General features: G+C 34.8%; 1 long non-coding RNA gene across 1 annotated transcript in view; it reads right to left on the bottom strand.

Moving 5' to 3' along the window:
• The window catches only part of LOC141375907 (uncharacterized), a 69506-nt gene that overhangs the window by 4574 nt on the left and 46867 nt on the right, over positions 1 to 18065 (bottom strand). The gene's annotated exons all lie outside the window — the stretch shown is intronic.

Here is an 18065-nt window from a genome sequence, read left to right as displayed (position 1 = left end):
AGGACCCTTCCTAGAGCTGGTCGGTCATCTAAGCTGAGTAATCGGGGGAGAAGGGCTTTAGTCAGGGAGGTGATCATTAATCCAATGGTCATTCTGTCTAAACTCCAGCGTTTTTCTCTAGAGAGGGGAGAACCTTACAGTAGGACAACCACCAATCAAGCCTTAATGGTAGAGTGGCCAGACGGAAGCCACTTCCTGCCTGGATTTTGCTAAAAGGTATCTGAAGGAACTCTCAGACCATACAAAACAAAACTCTCTGGTTTGATGAGACTAAAATTGAACTCTTTGAAATGAATGCCAGGCGATACGTTTGGAGAAAACCAGGCACTGCTCATGACCAGGCTAATACCATCCCTACAGTGAAGCATGGTGGTGGCAGCATCATGCTGTGGGGATGTTTTTCAGCAGTAGGAACTAGAAGACTAGTCAGGATAGAGTGAAAGATGAATGCAGCAACATACAGAGTCATCCTGAATGAAAACCTGCTTCGGACTGCTCTTGACCTCAGATTGGGGCATCAGTTCATCTTCCAGCAGAACACTGACCCAAAGCTTACCGCCAAAATATCAATGAAGTGGCTTCACAACAACTCAGTGAATGTCCTTGGGTGGCTCAGCCAGAGCCTAGACCTAAATCCTATTGAACATCTCTGGAGAGATCTGAAAATGTCTGTACACAGTCGCTTCCCATCCATCCTTATAGAGCTTGAGAGTTACTGCAAAGAGGAATGCTCAAAAATTCCCAAAGACAGGTGTGCCAAGCTTGTGGCATCATATTCAAAAAGACTTGCGGCTGTAATTGCTGCCAAAGGCATCAACAAAGTATTAAGCAAAGGCTGTGAGTACTGATGTACATGTGATTTTTCAGGCTTTTTATTTTTAATAAATTTGCAACAATTTCAAAAAAAATATTTTCACTATGTCATTATGGGGTGTTCTGTGTAAAATTTTGAGGAAATAAATGAATTTTGGAAAAAGACTGTAACACAAAAAAAGTTGTAAAACAGGAAGCGCCATGAATAGTTTTGAATGCACTGTATATATATATACAGTGTAGGAACTGTATATATAAATATATATATATATATATATATATATATATATATATATATATATATATATATATATATATATATATATATATTTAGTTGTATTTAACAGTAGTTGTAGTAATCTGAAACAAAACCCACACAAACATTGGGAGAACATGCAAACTTCACACAGAAATGCCAACTGTTCCAGCTGAGACTCGACCCAGTAATCTTGCTGTGAGGAGACCGTGCTAGCCACTGAGTCACTTTGCAGCCCCAGATCATATTATATTTTATAGATAAAATGTTAAAAGTGTGTGTGTGTCTGTCTGTGTGTGTGTGTGTGTATGTGTGTGTGTCTGTGAATGCATGTGCATGTCACTTATCTGCAAGTGTTGTAGTACTAAATGTGAACTGTGGCACAGGAAGAAGTTAGCAGAACTGAACAAAGCAAAAAGTGTTCATTCTAAATCATGCTTTGCCCTGTGACACAGAGCTCCAGAATGGACCCAATTATTTGTTTGTCTACTGACAGAACTTCAGCATGAATGATTACCTCTATACAAACTTGGGTTAGTGGCGTTCCATTTGAATGCTAACAACAACAATGCTTGTTAGCAGAGGCTCATTCATTTTCAGCGAATTACACAAGCCCACCGACAATCCAAAAAGTTTGAATATTGTTACATGTCCTTTATCATGTTAAAACAGCAGCGTCAGTTAACTAATTCCCTTGGTGGAAAGCATCATTTTGAACTGTGTATGCTCAGGTGTGAAAGAGTTTAATGAAAAATTAGCATAGCATTGCCTGTTTCGAGAGGTAATGAAATGCCTGCATGTTGTTGTTTTATACACATTTGTCAAATAAATTGTGTGAGGATTGTTGCTGAATAATTGGATCTTGTTTGGATGTCGGCTTGTTTGCAAAATGGTAAATAAGGCAAGTACCTGAATAAGACGCTTGAGTGAATTGCATAAATCTTAACAACGATATACTTAATCTGACTAATTAAATGAAGTACATTTGCAAAACAATTCATGATTAGTTTTGCTGTGTGTAAATTGAATGCTGCATCATAAAGAGCATATTATTCTTTTTCATTCATTTGCATCAAATGTATTGAAACTGTCTTAATGTCAGATAATTAACTTTGCCTGTGTAATTGCATCTATCTCATTTAGTGTAAATGAGAATGTTTTGTGGTATATACGGCAATTTTGTGTAAAGACATTACAGACTGCTCTCAACTCTTGACAGCTGTTAAATAGTATTTTCAGTTAGTTCAACTATCTGAAATGTTTTCTCTCTCTGTCACTCATCATGTGTTGTAATTTTCCTGAAGAACCCTCGGAAAAAAAAAGGTAACAGAAATGTGGTCAATAAGATGTTGTTTATTATCCTGTCACCCTGCAAATGTGCCACCGATACAGATTTGAATACATAACTGACAGGGGGATGTGATGGTTATATTTACTGTTTGTTCTTATGTACTTATTGGGGTTTTGACTACTAGATGGATGGATGGATGAACGGATAGATGGACAGACAGAAACTTGTTTACTTTAAATGTGAGTCCAGGTATTTTGAGGATGATATGTCTACATTAATCTTTATATGAAAAATCTGTTTTTATTTCAAAACACTCTAAATCAACATTACATTTTTTTAAAAGGAAAAAAAAAATCTTATTCTTGGTATGTAAACTAAAATAAATGTATTTTCTTTTCCTTTTGGAAGAACAAAAATTGTATTGTATTGTATTGTATTTTTTAGGAAATGGACATTTTATGTATGAATAGGAAAAATAAGAAGGAAGGAAAAAATGGGAAAATGAACAAAGAAAGGAAAGTAGAAAAAAATTTAAGAATTATTTTAAGAAAGAATTAAAAGAAAGAAAGGAAGGAAGGGATTCATAGAGTTTTTACTATGTATTGTCTAAAGCAGTGTTTCTCAACCACATTCCTGGAGGACCACCAGCTCTTCACATTTTTCATGGCTGCATCAGAAATTAAAAACGTCCATACTATATAGTATGCTAAAAATATGCAAGCAGAGTAGTATGTGGGTAATTCTTTACTACTGGCACTTTTATGTCCTTTGATCATATATTCAAATATATATATACACACACATTTTTTTTTGTTCAAATTCCTCTTTCTTTGTCAAACCTACTATTATATATATTTTTCATATTATTCAACCTTCTTTTAGGTGTCAAAATCCCTGTTTTCACCTTGTCGCTCACCCAAAGTTTTAAACTTGAAGGATGAAAAAAAAAAAATTATATTATTTATCTGGTATTTATTAATGTATCTTAATAAAGCACTAGTGAAATAATTTAAATATTTTGTAGTTATAAATGTGAGACTATTATCAATATTATTTTTTATACAAAATGTAGCTGTCGCACAGTATCAGTGTCATTTCCACTACAACACTGTAATGTCGCTTTAAAAAGTTTGTGTGAAAGATTATTCAGGTGGTTTCAATGAAAATGAATAGTGCCATCTGAGAACATGTTCAAGATGGAGTGAATTAATTTTTTTATCAACAACACTTAAAGAAAAATCAAGGTAAATATTGCTTGATAAGGCAATATATTTATTCTATGTCATTTTCCAACTTGCTGTACCTTCAAATATGTTTTTAAAAACCAAACAAAATTAGGGTAAATAAGAGTGTTTTGTTTACATGAAAGGCTGGTATCAATTCAAAGCTAATCAGTGTAGCTGTTTTTCATTTTTTTTCACAATAAACTGTTAAAATGTAATTTCCATCAAACACACATTTTAAATAAACACACTTTTTAAAATATTCAAAAAGTTCTCATCACACATTAAACAGTGTATTCACAATGTTTAAGTTTGTGCTCTATTCAATATACAAATTTAGTGTATTTATTTTCTAATGAAGTCGTAACTAAATTAATATTAAATTTTAGAGTGTGACAGGTGTACAATTCAGCATACAACTAATTTATTTCGTTGACAAATGTATAATTATTGTATATATTGTGGAAAGATTGGTTAAACTAGATACAGAAATGATCTTAAACAATGTTTGACTGCCATCATTTATTTCATTTTAAAATAAAAGCTGTACATTGAGATGAGGAATTGCCATTTGTTCAGTTCACGATGGAAAAAAATGTTTCTCTTCTTATCTAAGTTTGTCCTCTTACAGATCTTAAAACTAGACAAATTGTTTAAACTAATAAGGCTATGCTACTTTAATTTTTAACAAACTTTTTATACTTCATAAGGCTAAAAGTGCCTGTAGCTGAAGAATAACCCATAGAATTTGAAAAACAGTGTGAGAGAAGTATGCAGATGACATGCTAGTTCTGGCGATATTCTTAAGTGCGCATCCAATGTCTTCATCATGAATAGGAGTGAAGCGACGCAACTGAGGCAGGTAGGTCATGTGATCATCACAAAATGATGGATATAGTACATCCGAGTTCCATTAATTCTACTCACATTTATACTATTTAGAACACACATTTCTAACAGTCCAGTAGTACATTTAAATTCAAATGCAGCATGAGTAGTGGGCAATTTCGGACGCAGCCTCTGTCTTCTTAGCACACCTGATTCAGATCATCAGCTCATTAGCAGAGACTGAAAGACCTCTAATGGGTGTGACAGACAAAGAAGACATCCAAAACAGGAATGGTCGTCCAGGAAGGTGGTTGAGAAACACTGCTCTAAAGCAATCTCACTGCAATTCATCACTTTTTTATTTAGTGGATAGCTGATTTGTATTTAATGATTGAATTAGTACGGTTGAGTTTAATGACGATTGAGTTTAGAGTAGAGGAATGGGGCTGAAAGGGTGAATGTTTCATTGGACTGAACAGTCATTTTTCTTTGTCGGCACATTGGTTAATTTTGAGAAGACGGCACAAGTGAATCACACAGCAAGTTATGATAATGGTGTAAATTGTGAATCTGCAAGGCATTTCATTTACTACCCACACCATCTTTCCTTTTTTGTTATTGCAAAATGGGTCACTTTAACTGCTTAAGGTATATAATAATATAACTATATTTAACTAAATATTGGGTTACTGAAGTGCAATTCATGAGTGCAATTTTCTTCTCAGAAATCCTTTACCCAAATTCCTTATTTTAAGTATCTTCAGATCCGTAATTTTACAAGATCTAAAAATCATTCATATCTGTGCCCGACCCTAAGTAGTTTAGAAGAAATTGCAGTTAAAGATCCCAGTGCCAAATACAAAATTTTTACACTATATAACAAATTTGTTAATGCTTCCAAAGAATCTACAAATCATAATCTTCAATCTTGGATTGAAGACTTTCAAATAGATATTACAGAAAATGAATGGGAAGAAAGTTGTATTCAAGCGCAAACATTATCAATCAATACCCGTTTTAAACTAATCCAATATAATTGAATAATGAGAACATATATAACACCAGAAATGTTAAATAAATTTAATAGAAATATTCTGGACATTTGTGGAAAATGTTTGACTTACAAGGGCACACTGTTCCATTGTGTTTGGCAATGTGAGCACTTGCAATTCTTCTGGAAAGAAATAATTGGTGTAATCTCTAAAACTATTGGTAAAGAAATCCCTGTTTGCCCTAAAATCTGTATCCTTGGTCTTTTCCCACCTGCCTTATTGCTGAAGTCATATGAACAGAAGTTTATAAATCTGTGTCTATTACATGCGAAGCGCCTGATTGCCATTCACTGGAAAAGTACTACATCTTTGTCACTCTGGATTAAGGAAATGTCTTCGTGTATAGCAATGGAAAGGTTGACTTATTCAATCAAACAAAAATTGCACATATTCTACAAGATTTGGGACTTCTTCCTTCATTTTTTAAATAAGAGTGGACTGACCGTTTAGTAATCCCAAACAATGTGACTGTTAAAATACACTGTGTTTGTAATGACTAACTTTAATATACTTTTCACTTTCACTGGAATGTATGTTGAAATGTCAATGTTTTAATGCTATTTATTTTTTATATATTTTTAATTTTTAAGAAAATTGCCCTTTTTATTTTTATTATAATTTTATCTTATTTTAGTTAATCTTTATTTTCTATTTATTTGTTTTTGTATTACTTTCCTCGCATGAGAATGCATGTTTTTTATTCTACTCTTTTTTTTATTCTTTTTTTTTATTTGAACATCGGGATGGGGCGGGAGTTCTTTGATTGGTATTTGGTTACTAATACAGTATGAATGTATCACATTTTTCTGAAACAATAAAAGTGTTAAAAAAAAAATTAAAAAAGAAATAATTTACCCAATCTGAACTCTGTTTCAACAGTAGTTGGATACAGTATATACTGCATGCAGGTGTGAATTTAAACACTGAAAATTGAATAAATACTTAGTTTAATTTGTTTAGGGTCACCTAACACATTTGATTTTAATGTTGATTTAACCCTTCGAATCGCTTTTACCTAATGTATTTAGATTGATGAAGAAAGCTGTGTAAAACGATGTCAAATATGACTATTGATGGGCCAATTTTCCACCTGGAGCACTGAAATGCAGAAACTTCCAAGGGTGCAATAAGACATGTGGCTTTCTGAAATGTACTTTTATGCTGTAACAGCACAGAAGTCTTGCTAACTCAAACTTTATGCCTTCCTTGTCATTTCAGGCTTGCATTTTTCCCCCTCAGTCAGCCATTTCGAACAGACTCATTAATGTAATGGAGTCATACATTTCTTAAACATTTGAAAGATATATGTTTTGATCTTTTTAGCAATAACTCAACATTGCCTACAATCGATTAATTAATATACTTACAGAGCCAAAGGTTGAATCACTGATACTATGAATTGTTTCACATCATGTGGGCCCTTGCAAATCATGCAAATTTCAATAGGCTTCATAAATCCATTGGTAGAGGTTTTCCATCAGTATAAATGCAGAGTATTCATTAGATGATTTTTTTTTTCTGCAAAACTCACTGTAGGAACAAATCAAAGACCTGTTTCTTAATAAGCATAGCATGCACAAATAGGAGAAAAACAACCTGACAAAAATAAATTTAGAGTTTAATGCTTTTAAAGTAAATACTTTACATTCTGCACTATTAACAAAAGTATCCAGATCTGATTCAAAACACAGAGGTAGATGAAGAACACAAATCAAGGACTTGACTAAAAAGTTTATTTGAAATATTTCTGCAGTAAATAAGAATTAAAGACTTATTTTTTTAATCTTGCTTAGAGAAAGGTACAAGTATATGCAGGATGACGTGGATACCCAGCCTGATCTCACAAGAAAACATAGGTATTTTAGGTTTTGGCAGATTAGTGGCTAATTCGTACAAATTCAGTTTAGTCATACAAAAATGTACGATTTTAAAAAGAACCCAAACCGTCATTGGGTGATGAGCAAATCGTAATAAATTGTACAAATTAGATCGTATGAATTCGTACGAATTAGCCACTAAATCAAAAAGTTATGTACTGCTGTGAGATTGCCTTGGAATAACGCACTGATAAATATATCTCTACACACAAACAAAAGTAAAGTACAATAGCTAAATGCATATTATTATTGTACAATAATGTACAAATTCCCAGAGATGGGATGCGGCTGGAAGGGCATCCGCTGCGTAAAAACTTGCTGGATAAGTTGGCGGTTCGTTCCGCTTTGGCGACCCCGGATTAATAAAGGGACTAAGCTGACAAGAAAATGAATACTTGCTTTTGAGGAATAAACTATCCATTTTGAGCATGTGACGCGCTTTTGCAGGTTATGAGCTAGGTTTTGCAGTTTGTAGTAATTGTTTTGAGAAATGCATTAACTGTTGTGCAAAAATGCACTAGTGTTGTGAGAAACGCACCAAAGCGACTGAGAAAAACTGTAAGTAAACTGTCATAATGAAAACATGACAAAGCCATTTGACTACATTGTTCATAAAAAATGGTGTCAGGACTTTTCTTCTTGATGACACTGACACTTTCATTGACATGAATGCTTGCTTTTGAGGAATGAGCTCTCCATTTTGAGCAAGTGACACGCTTTTGCAGGTAATCAACTAGGTTTTGCAGTTTGTCCTGTTTTGAGAAATGAATTAACTCTTGTGCAAATTTAAACAGTGTTATGAGAAATGCACCAAACCCACTGAAAAAAAAAAAAAAAAAAAACTGTAAAATGTCATTTCTGGTTAATGATGTCAGATTTTGCCAGTATTTTAATAGATGTGTCAACTGTCCTTTTCGGAAAAATTCTGGAATATCCTTGCCTGTGTGAACAGTGCATTTTTGAAGTATTTTTGATTTACTGTGTGAGAGAGGCTATCGTCTTCCACTGTAATTTTTGTTTCCTTCTATAATATTCTTGTACTAAAATATCTAAGAAAATTATTAAGGTTTGAAACTACTTGTGGGTTGAGGGGTTAACTATTTAACTACCTTACTATAATATTAATTAGCAGCAAATTAGAAGTTCATTGAAGAGTTCATTAATCAAATGTCATAGTTAGCCTATGGATTGTTAAGAGCGAGATAATTAAACTAAAATAAAGTGTGATTTAGCTATTCATTAATTTTATATTAGTATGTACAAACCACAAGACCAAGCAATAACTGGACTTTTATATTAGTCCCAGTTACCATGTAGACTAAATATGTTTCTTTTTTCATGCCGATTTTTTCTGAGCTAATCAAAAGCTTTAAGCATTAACTAATATCAAGCAAGGCACTTTTCAGAAATCTTTTCAAACAGGATTAATGTTTTTTAAGAGAAAGAAGTGTTATATTACAGTGTGTGAAAACCCTTCGCATTTTAGAATGCATGCTGTATAAATACAGTTATGCTGATGGACATCCAAGGCCACATTCACCCCAACACATGCATAGTGTCAGAGCAGTTCTCTGGTAAGCTGTCTAGCAGGGTACCGGTGATGAACTGCCTGGATTTGAGAACATACTCCTGACTGCCTGAGGCACAGTATTGCATCAGAATTTCAGCCAAGGATATGTACACAGTACACACACACACATACACATACAGAGATATACGCACAAGCACATCGCGAGCGCTCCCTAAAAAGCTGCAGTCTACCTGTGCTTTGCATTCGTGGTGCGGGATGTGGAAAGGGCAGCGGCAGGCACATAAATCATCAACTCAATAAACCGCCAGTACTGTCTCGTGAAACCAGTCATTTTTCTGCATTGCACAAACACAAACATTAACACACACATATACACGTACAGAGTCAGCTGGGTCATGGGGAACATTTAGGTTTTGTATCAGATATATTCACACATGGAGATGTCTCAGACTGAGCTCGTATGTAGTGATTGATCTGAATAGTGATTGGACTAGCTTTAATATGAGTTGATATTGCATTATACAGCTTATACTGCATATATTTTACTAAATTATATTTGTAAATCTTTTATATAAATTTTCAATTATTATCTTCAATCGAATATACATTGTGTTAGATTCAGACAGATCAGCTTATAGCATTGTGTATTACATGCAAAACAATTTGAAATGGACTTTACCTGTTTGTATAGTTAAAGTCATTATTGCAATATGCAAAATTTCAATAAAGATGCATTATAAGATACACTTTTTTTATTTGATTTACTATTATTATTATTTGTATTTTATTTTATTTTTGCAAAATACAGTATTTGTTTGCAAACACAACCAAAAGATAACTTGTAGAAGTCTTTTTTTTTTACCTCTCCTAGTTTCAAATTAACAGTGCGATATATATATATATATATATATATATATACATATATATATATATATATATATATATATATATATATATATATATATATATATATATATATATATATATATGTATATATAGTTAAAGTCATAATTATTTGCCCCCCTTTGATTTTTTTTTTCTTTTTTAAATATTTCCCAAATGATGTGTATCAGAGCAAAGAAAATTTTCACAGTATGTCTGATAATATTTTTTTTCTTCTGGAGAAAGTCTTAATAAAAGCAGTTTTTATTTTTTTTAAAACACCATAGGCTAATAATAGACACACAAAAAAAGTTTAAAGAGGCTAATCATTTTGTTCTTAAAATTATTAGCCCCTTTAAGCTAATTTTTTTTTCTTTCAATAGTCTACAGAACAAATCAGCGTTATACATTAGCTTGCCTAATTACCCTAACTTGCCTAGTTAACCTAATTAACTTTGTTAAGCCATTAAATGTCACTTTAAGCTGTATAGAAATGTCTTGAAGTGTTGGGTGTAAAAGTTTTAACAGGATGAATGATTGCAATTGTTAATTAGTTTTATGATCATATTTTTTATTTAGTACTCTACTTCAGAAGCTACAGAAAACATTTACATTTTTAATGAGGTAACATCATTTACAATGACCATGTGCCTTTAAAAACATATTTAAGCACTAAAGTTTATCTTTCACTCAAAAAATTACTTTTGTTGCTTGTTCAAACTACTTATTTAAGATGAGTTAAAACAACACAATTCTTAAAGATTTTTGGCACAACTTAAATGTTTTATGTTCAATCCACATCTATTTGTAAAATAAAAATAAGTTAACATAGTCAATTTGTGTTTTTAGGACAACCGGAAGGATTTTTTTTATTTGTTTATTTTTTTTTTTTTACGTTTTTATAGTATTAAGTGAATTAACCCTTTAATTATGTATGTTGCACCTCAAATCACTCACTTATACAATGGCCTGAAAATACTTAGTGTATTCATCTTGTCTGTTTTGTTGTAATTCATGTAAGATGTATTTGGATTGTTTCAAGAATTATCAAAGACAAAGATACCTGCAATGGATCGAAAGTAGACAGCAATCCTTCCATCCCATTGGCTATTTTGATTACTTTTTTTAATTTTCCTCATCTTTAATAAGAATTATGCATTGCTTTTCAGCAAACTAGCAATGTAAATAGACGTAAAGAGTAACACAGACCATATATCAGTGACATTTAATGTAGATCAGACAATAGTTTCAGGCATTTCTAGTGATGACTGGAATTACTTTATTATTTGAACATGATTTGATGCTTTATAGAGTTTGCATATGTTATGTACATATCGCCAAACCGTTTTCCACTGTGACATAAAGGTTAATAAGAGATAATGCATACACATAAATAGTTTTATTCAAGATCATTTGCTGGGGAACCTCACTTTCGAGGAGGTTAAAACATTAGTCCCAGGCATTTATTTTAACTGAAGTCCAATTAATAGGAGGTAATCAAGCGTTTAATTAAAAACCCAATTTTGCGCCACCTTGAATCATCTAGTGGATGTGTTTTTTTCCCCACCTCATTTTGACTGAGCATGGCAATGAGTAGGTTTCAGTCCTTCCACATAAATTATTCATTTTGACTGTCTCCAGAAAGGCCTGGAGTTAAATTTGGCTTGATCTGTAGGTAATTTGTTCCACTAGCAAAAACCCACTTCCGCCTTAATCTCTCCAAAACAACACAAAATATGTTCGCTTTCTCTGTTAAATGATATTCATACTTCATTAGTATGATAATACCTGCTAATTGTAAATCAAACAGTGTAAATTGGGAGTTTAAGAAGTGTGAGTAGCAAAACTGGGCACATTACCTAATGACTAGAGTCATCTAGCGATTATGTTTAGCGTTTGCACAGATCCTATAGAAAATATGTGTCTGCTGTGACATAAAAAAAAAAATGGTATTGTATTTCTACTTGTGTTTTTGCAACAGTCTGAAAGTAAAATAGCGTGTCCCTAAACACTATACAGCATGTTCAGTTTTAGAAAAACACACAGGCATGTATCTGTATCTGTAGTACAGAGCAGTTTATCTGCCATTATCTAAGGCCTTACTCAAACTAGGTACAGTTGCCTCGAACCGGCCCAAAGCATGCTTGTCCCCCCTCCCGTCTCCCCCGACGACCCGCACTCACACCACAATCGGGCCTCGGCACGCTTACGTCATCGCTGCTGCGCTGTTCAGTGAGAAGCGCTCTCATTCAGCAGCACAGTAAAGATTTCTCTAGTTATATCGTTTCAGTTCTTTATATGCAGTGACATGCAGTCAGATATTTCGCCGAACAGTTCCGCCACTTTTGGCGCTCATAAACAATCATAAAGCTCTCGTGCTGCAGGAATGAGGAGGTCTGCTGAAGGTGCGCAGCTGTCGTGCAGTGAGGAGTTTGCGTCTTTAATAAACTACGGCAGTTTGCGTTCACTGAACAGTAAAAATGACTAATAAATCCATATGAAACGGTCCCTTAAAAGTCACGTCTCGCTTTCAGTTTCGGGCTTTGGCACGTTTTACACTCACACAACAAACGTACCGCGCCAAAGTCCAAGTGAACCGGGTTCAGACCCACCTCTTCCAACCGGGCCAGGGCCGGCCAAGTGAACCGTGCTTGAGCCTGATTCAGCGCATTCACACTTCTCAAATGATCTGGGAAATGGGCCTGGGCACAGTACGGATGGTATATTGTGAGTAGGCCCTTAAATATTGTATAGGCATTTGTGTCTACTAGTGTATACTTGTGTGTTTGCAACAGGTTCGAAGTGAAATAGCAGCAAAATCTTCTGAGTAAAATTGACTAATTTTAGAGAGTATTTGGTCCCTCTCTAAACTGAGTTAAAGTTACTCAGAAGGAGAGTCAATAGCTGTATTTCAATTAAAAGAACACAGAGAACGAACTTGCGTTCTCGTGGAGAATGGTCTTGCCAGATTACCTTGGAGGAACGAACTCAGGAGACTGAGAACACAGAACATGTCCTGTGAGAAATGAGATGCTGTATTCCTTAAGATGGTCACATGAAAAATTATTTAAACATTACAGCATTCATACAATAATTTATTGTTTATTGTACAGTGGCTCTGAACCTTAAAAAAAACTCTTACCCCCGGTTTCACAAACAAGGTTTAAGGCTAGTCGAGATTAAATTGCATGTTTGAGCTGTATGAACTCAAAACAACTTGCGGTGAGATGTCTTAAAATATGTCAGTGTCATATTTTATCACCAGGTGTACACCAGTAGTATATTTTTCTGAGGCCATTTTTATAAATGTGGCTTAAATAGCCTAATTTAACTAAGGCCTAGTCCTGGCTTAATCTAAGCCCTGTTTGTGAAACTGGGCCTTAAAGTGCCAGTGGTAAGCACGTTGCATTATGACGCCACCGACCCGAGTTCAAACCTGACCTGAGTATTTTTTTTTCTTCATTTTTAGTGTTCAGACATATAATACTGTTTGGGTTACTCATGTATGTGTAAATATTTAATTTTTTTGTGTGACCACCGTTGCAAAGGACTGGATATCTATAAAGAATTTTGCACAGAATATAAATTCAGATATTGCAGGAAAGGACATTGTGATGTTTTAAGGAATAGTGTTGGAGATTTGGCTACCCTTTAATGTTCTCATATTTATGAAAAACATTTGAAGTTCTAAAGCAGCTGTGTCCTTGAAAAAAGACTTGGTAGTGTCATTAGAAACTGAATTGGAAATGATGTTATTGTAATATAGTCAGTCATGAACTGAGGTGGGCTGGTCTAAGGCTTGAAACTCTAGGGCTGAAAAGGAGTCTCACTCCGGCCCTGGAAGGGTTAGTAATGAACATTTATACACAGGTATTTATAAGCTTAAAGCATCTGTTTTGTGAGAAGTGCTTCTCATATGATATGTGAACGACCCGTACAGCTTTACTTTGACATTTCCTCATCCGAAAATGACATTGACTGAAACTTTCTGTCATACACACCACGGCCACCAATTGGTACCCTCTTGGCAGTGGAAATGCAAGCCTGATAAAGGTGACCTGTACTATACTGTACCACTTAGTGGAAACAGGCCATAAAATCCTGGTGAAAAACAGGCCAATCTGAACAAAGCACAAACTGTGATGTTGCATACAGAAGTATAACACAGATTATTATGATTTTTTATGTATGTGTGGGACTGGATGGCCTTGAAAACTGGACATGCTTTAAGAACAGTAGAAAGCAGGCAGCCATGCATCGTCAGGCAGTAAAGTTATCTAATCTAATTACAGCTCGTCAGAATGCCAAATTCAGGAAAGATGGGTTATAAATCTATCCAATGCCACCCTAAAGAGGCATAAAGTCTGTTTGACTGTATCTATTGTTAGTTTAACTTGTACATTGTGAATTCTGCTGCATACTTTCAAAATGAGGCAACATACACATTTAAATTGCTGAATTAGTGTTAATGCATGTTATAAATAAGTGTATTTTGAATTGATTCCCCGCTTAAATTGTTGTCATTTGACATGGCATCCGTTTAGTTTGTTTAAACATTATTTGACAGATTAAGTATGATTACTGTACATGTATGCATTTCAGAGTACATCATGTTGTATGAGCATCAGAGACATAAATCAATATTAGCAACGTCTAAGAATACCCAGGAATATATTAGAACTCCAGGTTTTTTTATGAGCAGTGTGAGGTGATTATAGATGCCTCAAAAATCTATTTATCCAGGGTTTACGATGACCCAGTGTTAACAAAAATGATTCATCACCAGAAGAGAAAAAAAAATGAATAATAGTTTCTAAGAAAATCTACTCTCCCTTGTAGAATTTATTTGAGAAAATTACCAGAAGGTTAAAATTTCAAGAATCAAATCTTCAGATGAATAGTCAGAATTAAAGAGGTAGAAGAGAGCTGATTGCATGAAAACACCTTCACCTTAAACCCCCGAGATAGTTTCATGCCTTACCAAAAGCCGAGAAGCTTTGTTGAGGACAGATACAACATTGTTAGTTTGAGGGAGGTATGAGTGCTTAAAACAGCACATGAGGAGTGAAGGAATACATACTAATGCATTTCCTTTGCACTTAACCTTTATGTAACAGAACAAATGGAGCACTACAGGTACTGGAATGTTCCACAAATAGTACCAAAACGCATCTGGGGAGGCCTATATATGACAGAATTTTAAGCTAAAACTAAACAAGCAAATTATAAAGTCTATGTTCCTTTTGGGGCGACGCAGTGGCGGAGTAGGTAGTGCTGTCGAATCACAACAAGAAGGTTGCTGGGTCACTGGTTCGAGCCTCGGCTGGGTCAGTTGGCGTTTCTGTGTGGAGTTTGCATGTTCTCCCTGTGTTCGCGTGGGTTTCTTAAGGGTGCTCCGGTTTCCCCCAGAGTCCAAAGACATGCGGTGCAGGTGAATTGGGTAGGCTAAATTGTCCGTAGTGTATGAGTGTGAAAAGTGTGTGTGTGGATGTTTCCCAGAGATGGGTAGCGGCTGGAAGGCCATCCGCTGCATAAAAAGGTTCTGGATAAGTTGGAGGTTCAGTCCGCTGTGGCAACCCCTGATTAATAAAGGGACCAAGCCGACAAGAAAATGAATGAATGTTCCTTTTAGAGGCATTAAACTTCAAACTGATTTTTTGTTTTATTTCAAATGTAAAATAATTATTTAGGGAAATGCATGAAGTCATTTGGAAATGTATTAGATGTTCGGCCTAGATCAGTGGTTCTGATCAGCGGATCTTCCAACCACCTCATCTGCGTACTTAGCATGCTCCTCTTTTTTAACCCGATTAACCAGACCTATAAAAGAGAGCTCCATGAAGGAAGTGTGTTCTAATTGACATGTTTCCTTCTTGCACATGAGAAATCGGCTAAACTTTTACTTCTTTACTTTAAGTTTACTTTATTTAAGTATACAGAATTGCACTACACATTTTGAAGTGTTTTCAGATGACACATACCCGGTTGTTATGTGTGACGTCATGAGTAGCGGCTTCCGGTTCCAAACACTCTATCAAACAATATAGGAAGACTCAAGGAATGGTAATAATAAATGTTTACAAAGCGATGTAATAATTTCAAAAATTGCGATCACAATATATATATATCCATACCTAATATTTGATGGCAAGAAAGTGATTTTTTTGTATAAATTGTTAAAATATTGTTGTCTGTGATAGAGCAAGTCCAAAGACTGTTGTGTACACCATGATTTTATATAAAATTCACTTCAATGTGTGATTAAAAAGTGGTCATAAACGAGTATTTTCTCAAATCAAATGAACAGCTGCTCGGACCCAGAAGCAATATTCCATACGTCACAACACAACAAGCAGATTACATAAGTGTTTACAAATGCCACACAATTTAATAGACTTTAGACTGAGCATGCTTCTTTTGAACTGGAATAGATTCATGGCAGAATGTCCTGTGATGTCCAATTCACGGCCGAGGGGTGTCAAGGACCAGGACTAAGAACTGCTGGCCTAGATGTGCACAAGTTCTTGTCAACCAAAGCAATGATGGACTACAGGACAATATGTGCAGGCATGTCTTATTACTAAATGACATCCCCAAAAATTGACCTGGCATGCATAACACAATATGCAAGTTCAACAAAGGTATGTCTTATACTGCTTTAAAATATTGTGCTAGTGTTTCATACTAAGGATGTCATGGTGGTGCAGTGGGTAGCATGATTGCCTTACTGCAATAAGGTCACTGGTTCAAGCCTCGGCTGGGTCAGAGTTTGCACGTTCTCCCTGTGTTCGTGTGGGTTTCCTTCTGGCGCAGTTTCCCCTACAGTCTAAAGACATGCACTATCGGTGAATTGAATAAGTTGGTTGTAGTGTATGTGAGTGAGTGTATGGGTGTTTCCCAGTGTTGGGTTGTGGCTGGAAGGGCATCCTCTGCGTAAAACATGTGCTGGATAAGTGGCGGTTCATTTTGCTGTGGCAACCCCTGATTAATAAAGGGACTAAACCGAAAATAAAATAAATGAATGAATGAATGAATGAATGAATGAATGTTTCATAATATGTCATGAATTTGCCCAGTCAGCATGCACTTACGTCACTGTTGTTCCTGCTCTGCTCTGATCTAGGGGTTAATCTAATTCCCCCAAAATGCATGCTTATAACCAAAAGCATTCAAAATTTCTGCAATGTGAAACATCAGAAAGCATTGACTTCAGTCAATCCAGTGCAAAAGCCCTTAATGTCAAAGGGGAAGTTCACCCAAAAATGTCAAATCTGAAATAATTTAATCCCCCTACAATTGTTCCAAGTCTGTATTATGCCTCGTTTCCAGTGAGGGCTATGATACACTTTAGTACAGTACATTATGGTTTACTACAGTTCATCCTGATCAGGACTGAATTATTGCCAACAATTTACCATTGATTGCTCATAGGCGATTCGTAACTTTATTTTATTATTTTTTATTTAGTGGCTAATTCATTCTAATTTGAATAATCTCTTGGGTACATTTTAGTATGATTTGCTTATATGCCAATGAGCAGTAGGTTAAGAGTGGGGTTTGGGAGTACACCTCTCTTTAGAAGTTGTATATTTTCATAAGAATAAAATATCTTATTTTTATGAATTAGCACATTTTCTGGCAATAAGTAAAACAGTGAAGTTTCCAGTTAAGCCTTTGAGATTGGGCTATCAGATCTTGATCATGCTTTTTGGCATGTGGCTGTTTGTTACAAGAAGAAAACAATTGATTGAGCTTGGGTCGGCCATGGGTCATTGTTGCGCACCGTCATTGTATTATGCTGTCAGGTTTTGGCAGTGTGATAAAAAATAGCAATTATCAGTCTAGTCTAGTGCCAGGCTTTTGGTACCATGTAACTTTTTGGTTAAAACATTAAATATTCAAAAAAACTGATAAAATAAAACAAAGAAACTGTAATTTTTAACAACTCGAGAATGTGTAAATGGTGAATACATTTTCATTTGTGGGTGAACAATCCTTTTAACCACTGAGAGCTAAATTATACACTAACAGTAGCTGAGAACTAACAAAAGTAAAATGTTTCAACTGGTAGTTGAAGAAATATATCATAATTGTGAACTGCATATTAATTTTGAATAATTGAAATTCACCCAGCATGCACAAACTCCATACAAAAACTCCAACTGACCCAGCCGAGGCTTGAACCAGCAACCTTCTTGCTTTAAGGCAAACGTGCTATCCAGTGCGCCACCTTGCAGCCTTAGAAATCATTATAAATATAATTCTTTATTTGAAAGTTTTAAATAAATTTACTGGGCTTTTTCTGCAATAAA

This window comes from Danio rerio, chromosome 8 (genome assembly GCF_049306965.1).
Source record: "Danio rerio strain Tuebingen ecotype United States chromosome 8, GRCz12tu, whole genome shotgun sequence".
Taxonomy (NCBI): domain Eukaryota; kingdom Metazoa; phylum Chordata; class Actinopteri; order Cypriniformes; family Danionidae; genus Danio; species Danio rerio.
This window is presented reverse-complemented; position numbering and strand designations above follow the sequence as displayed.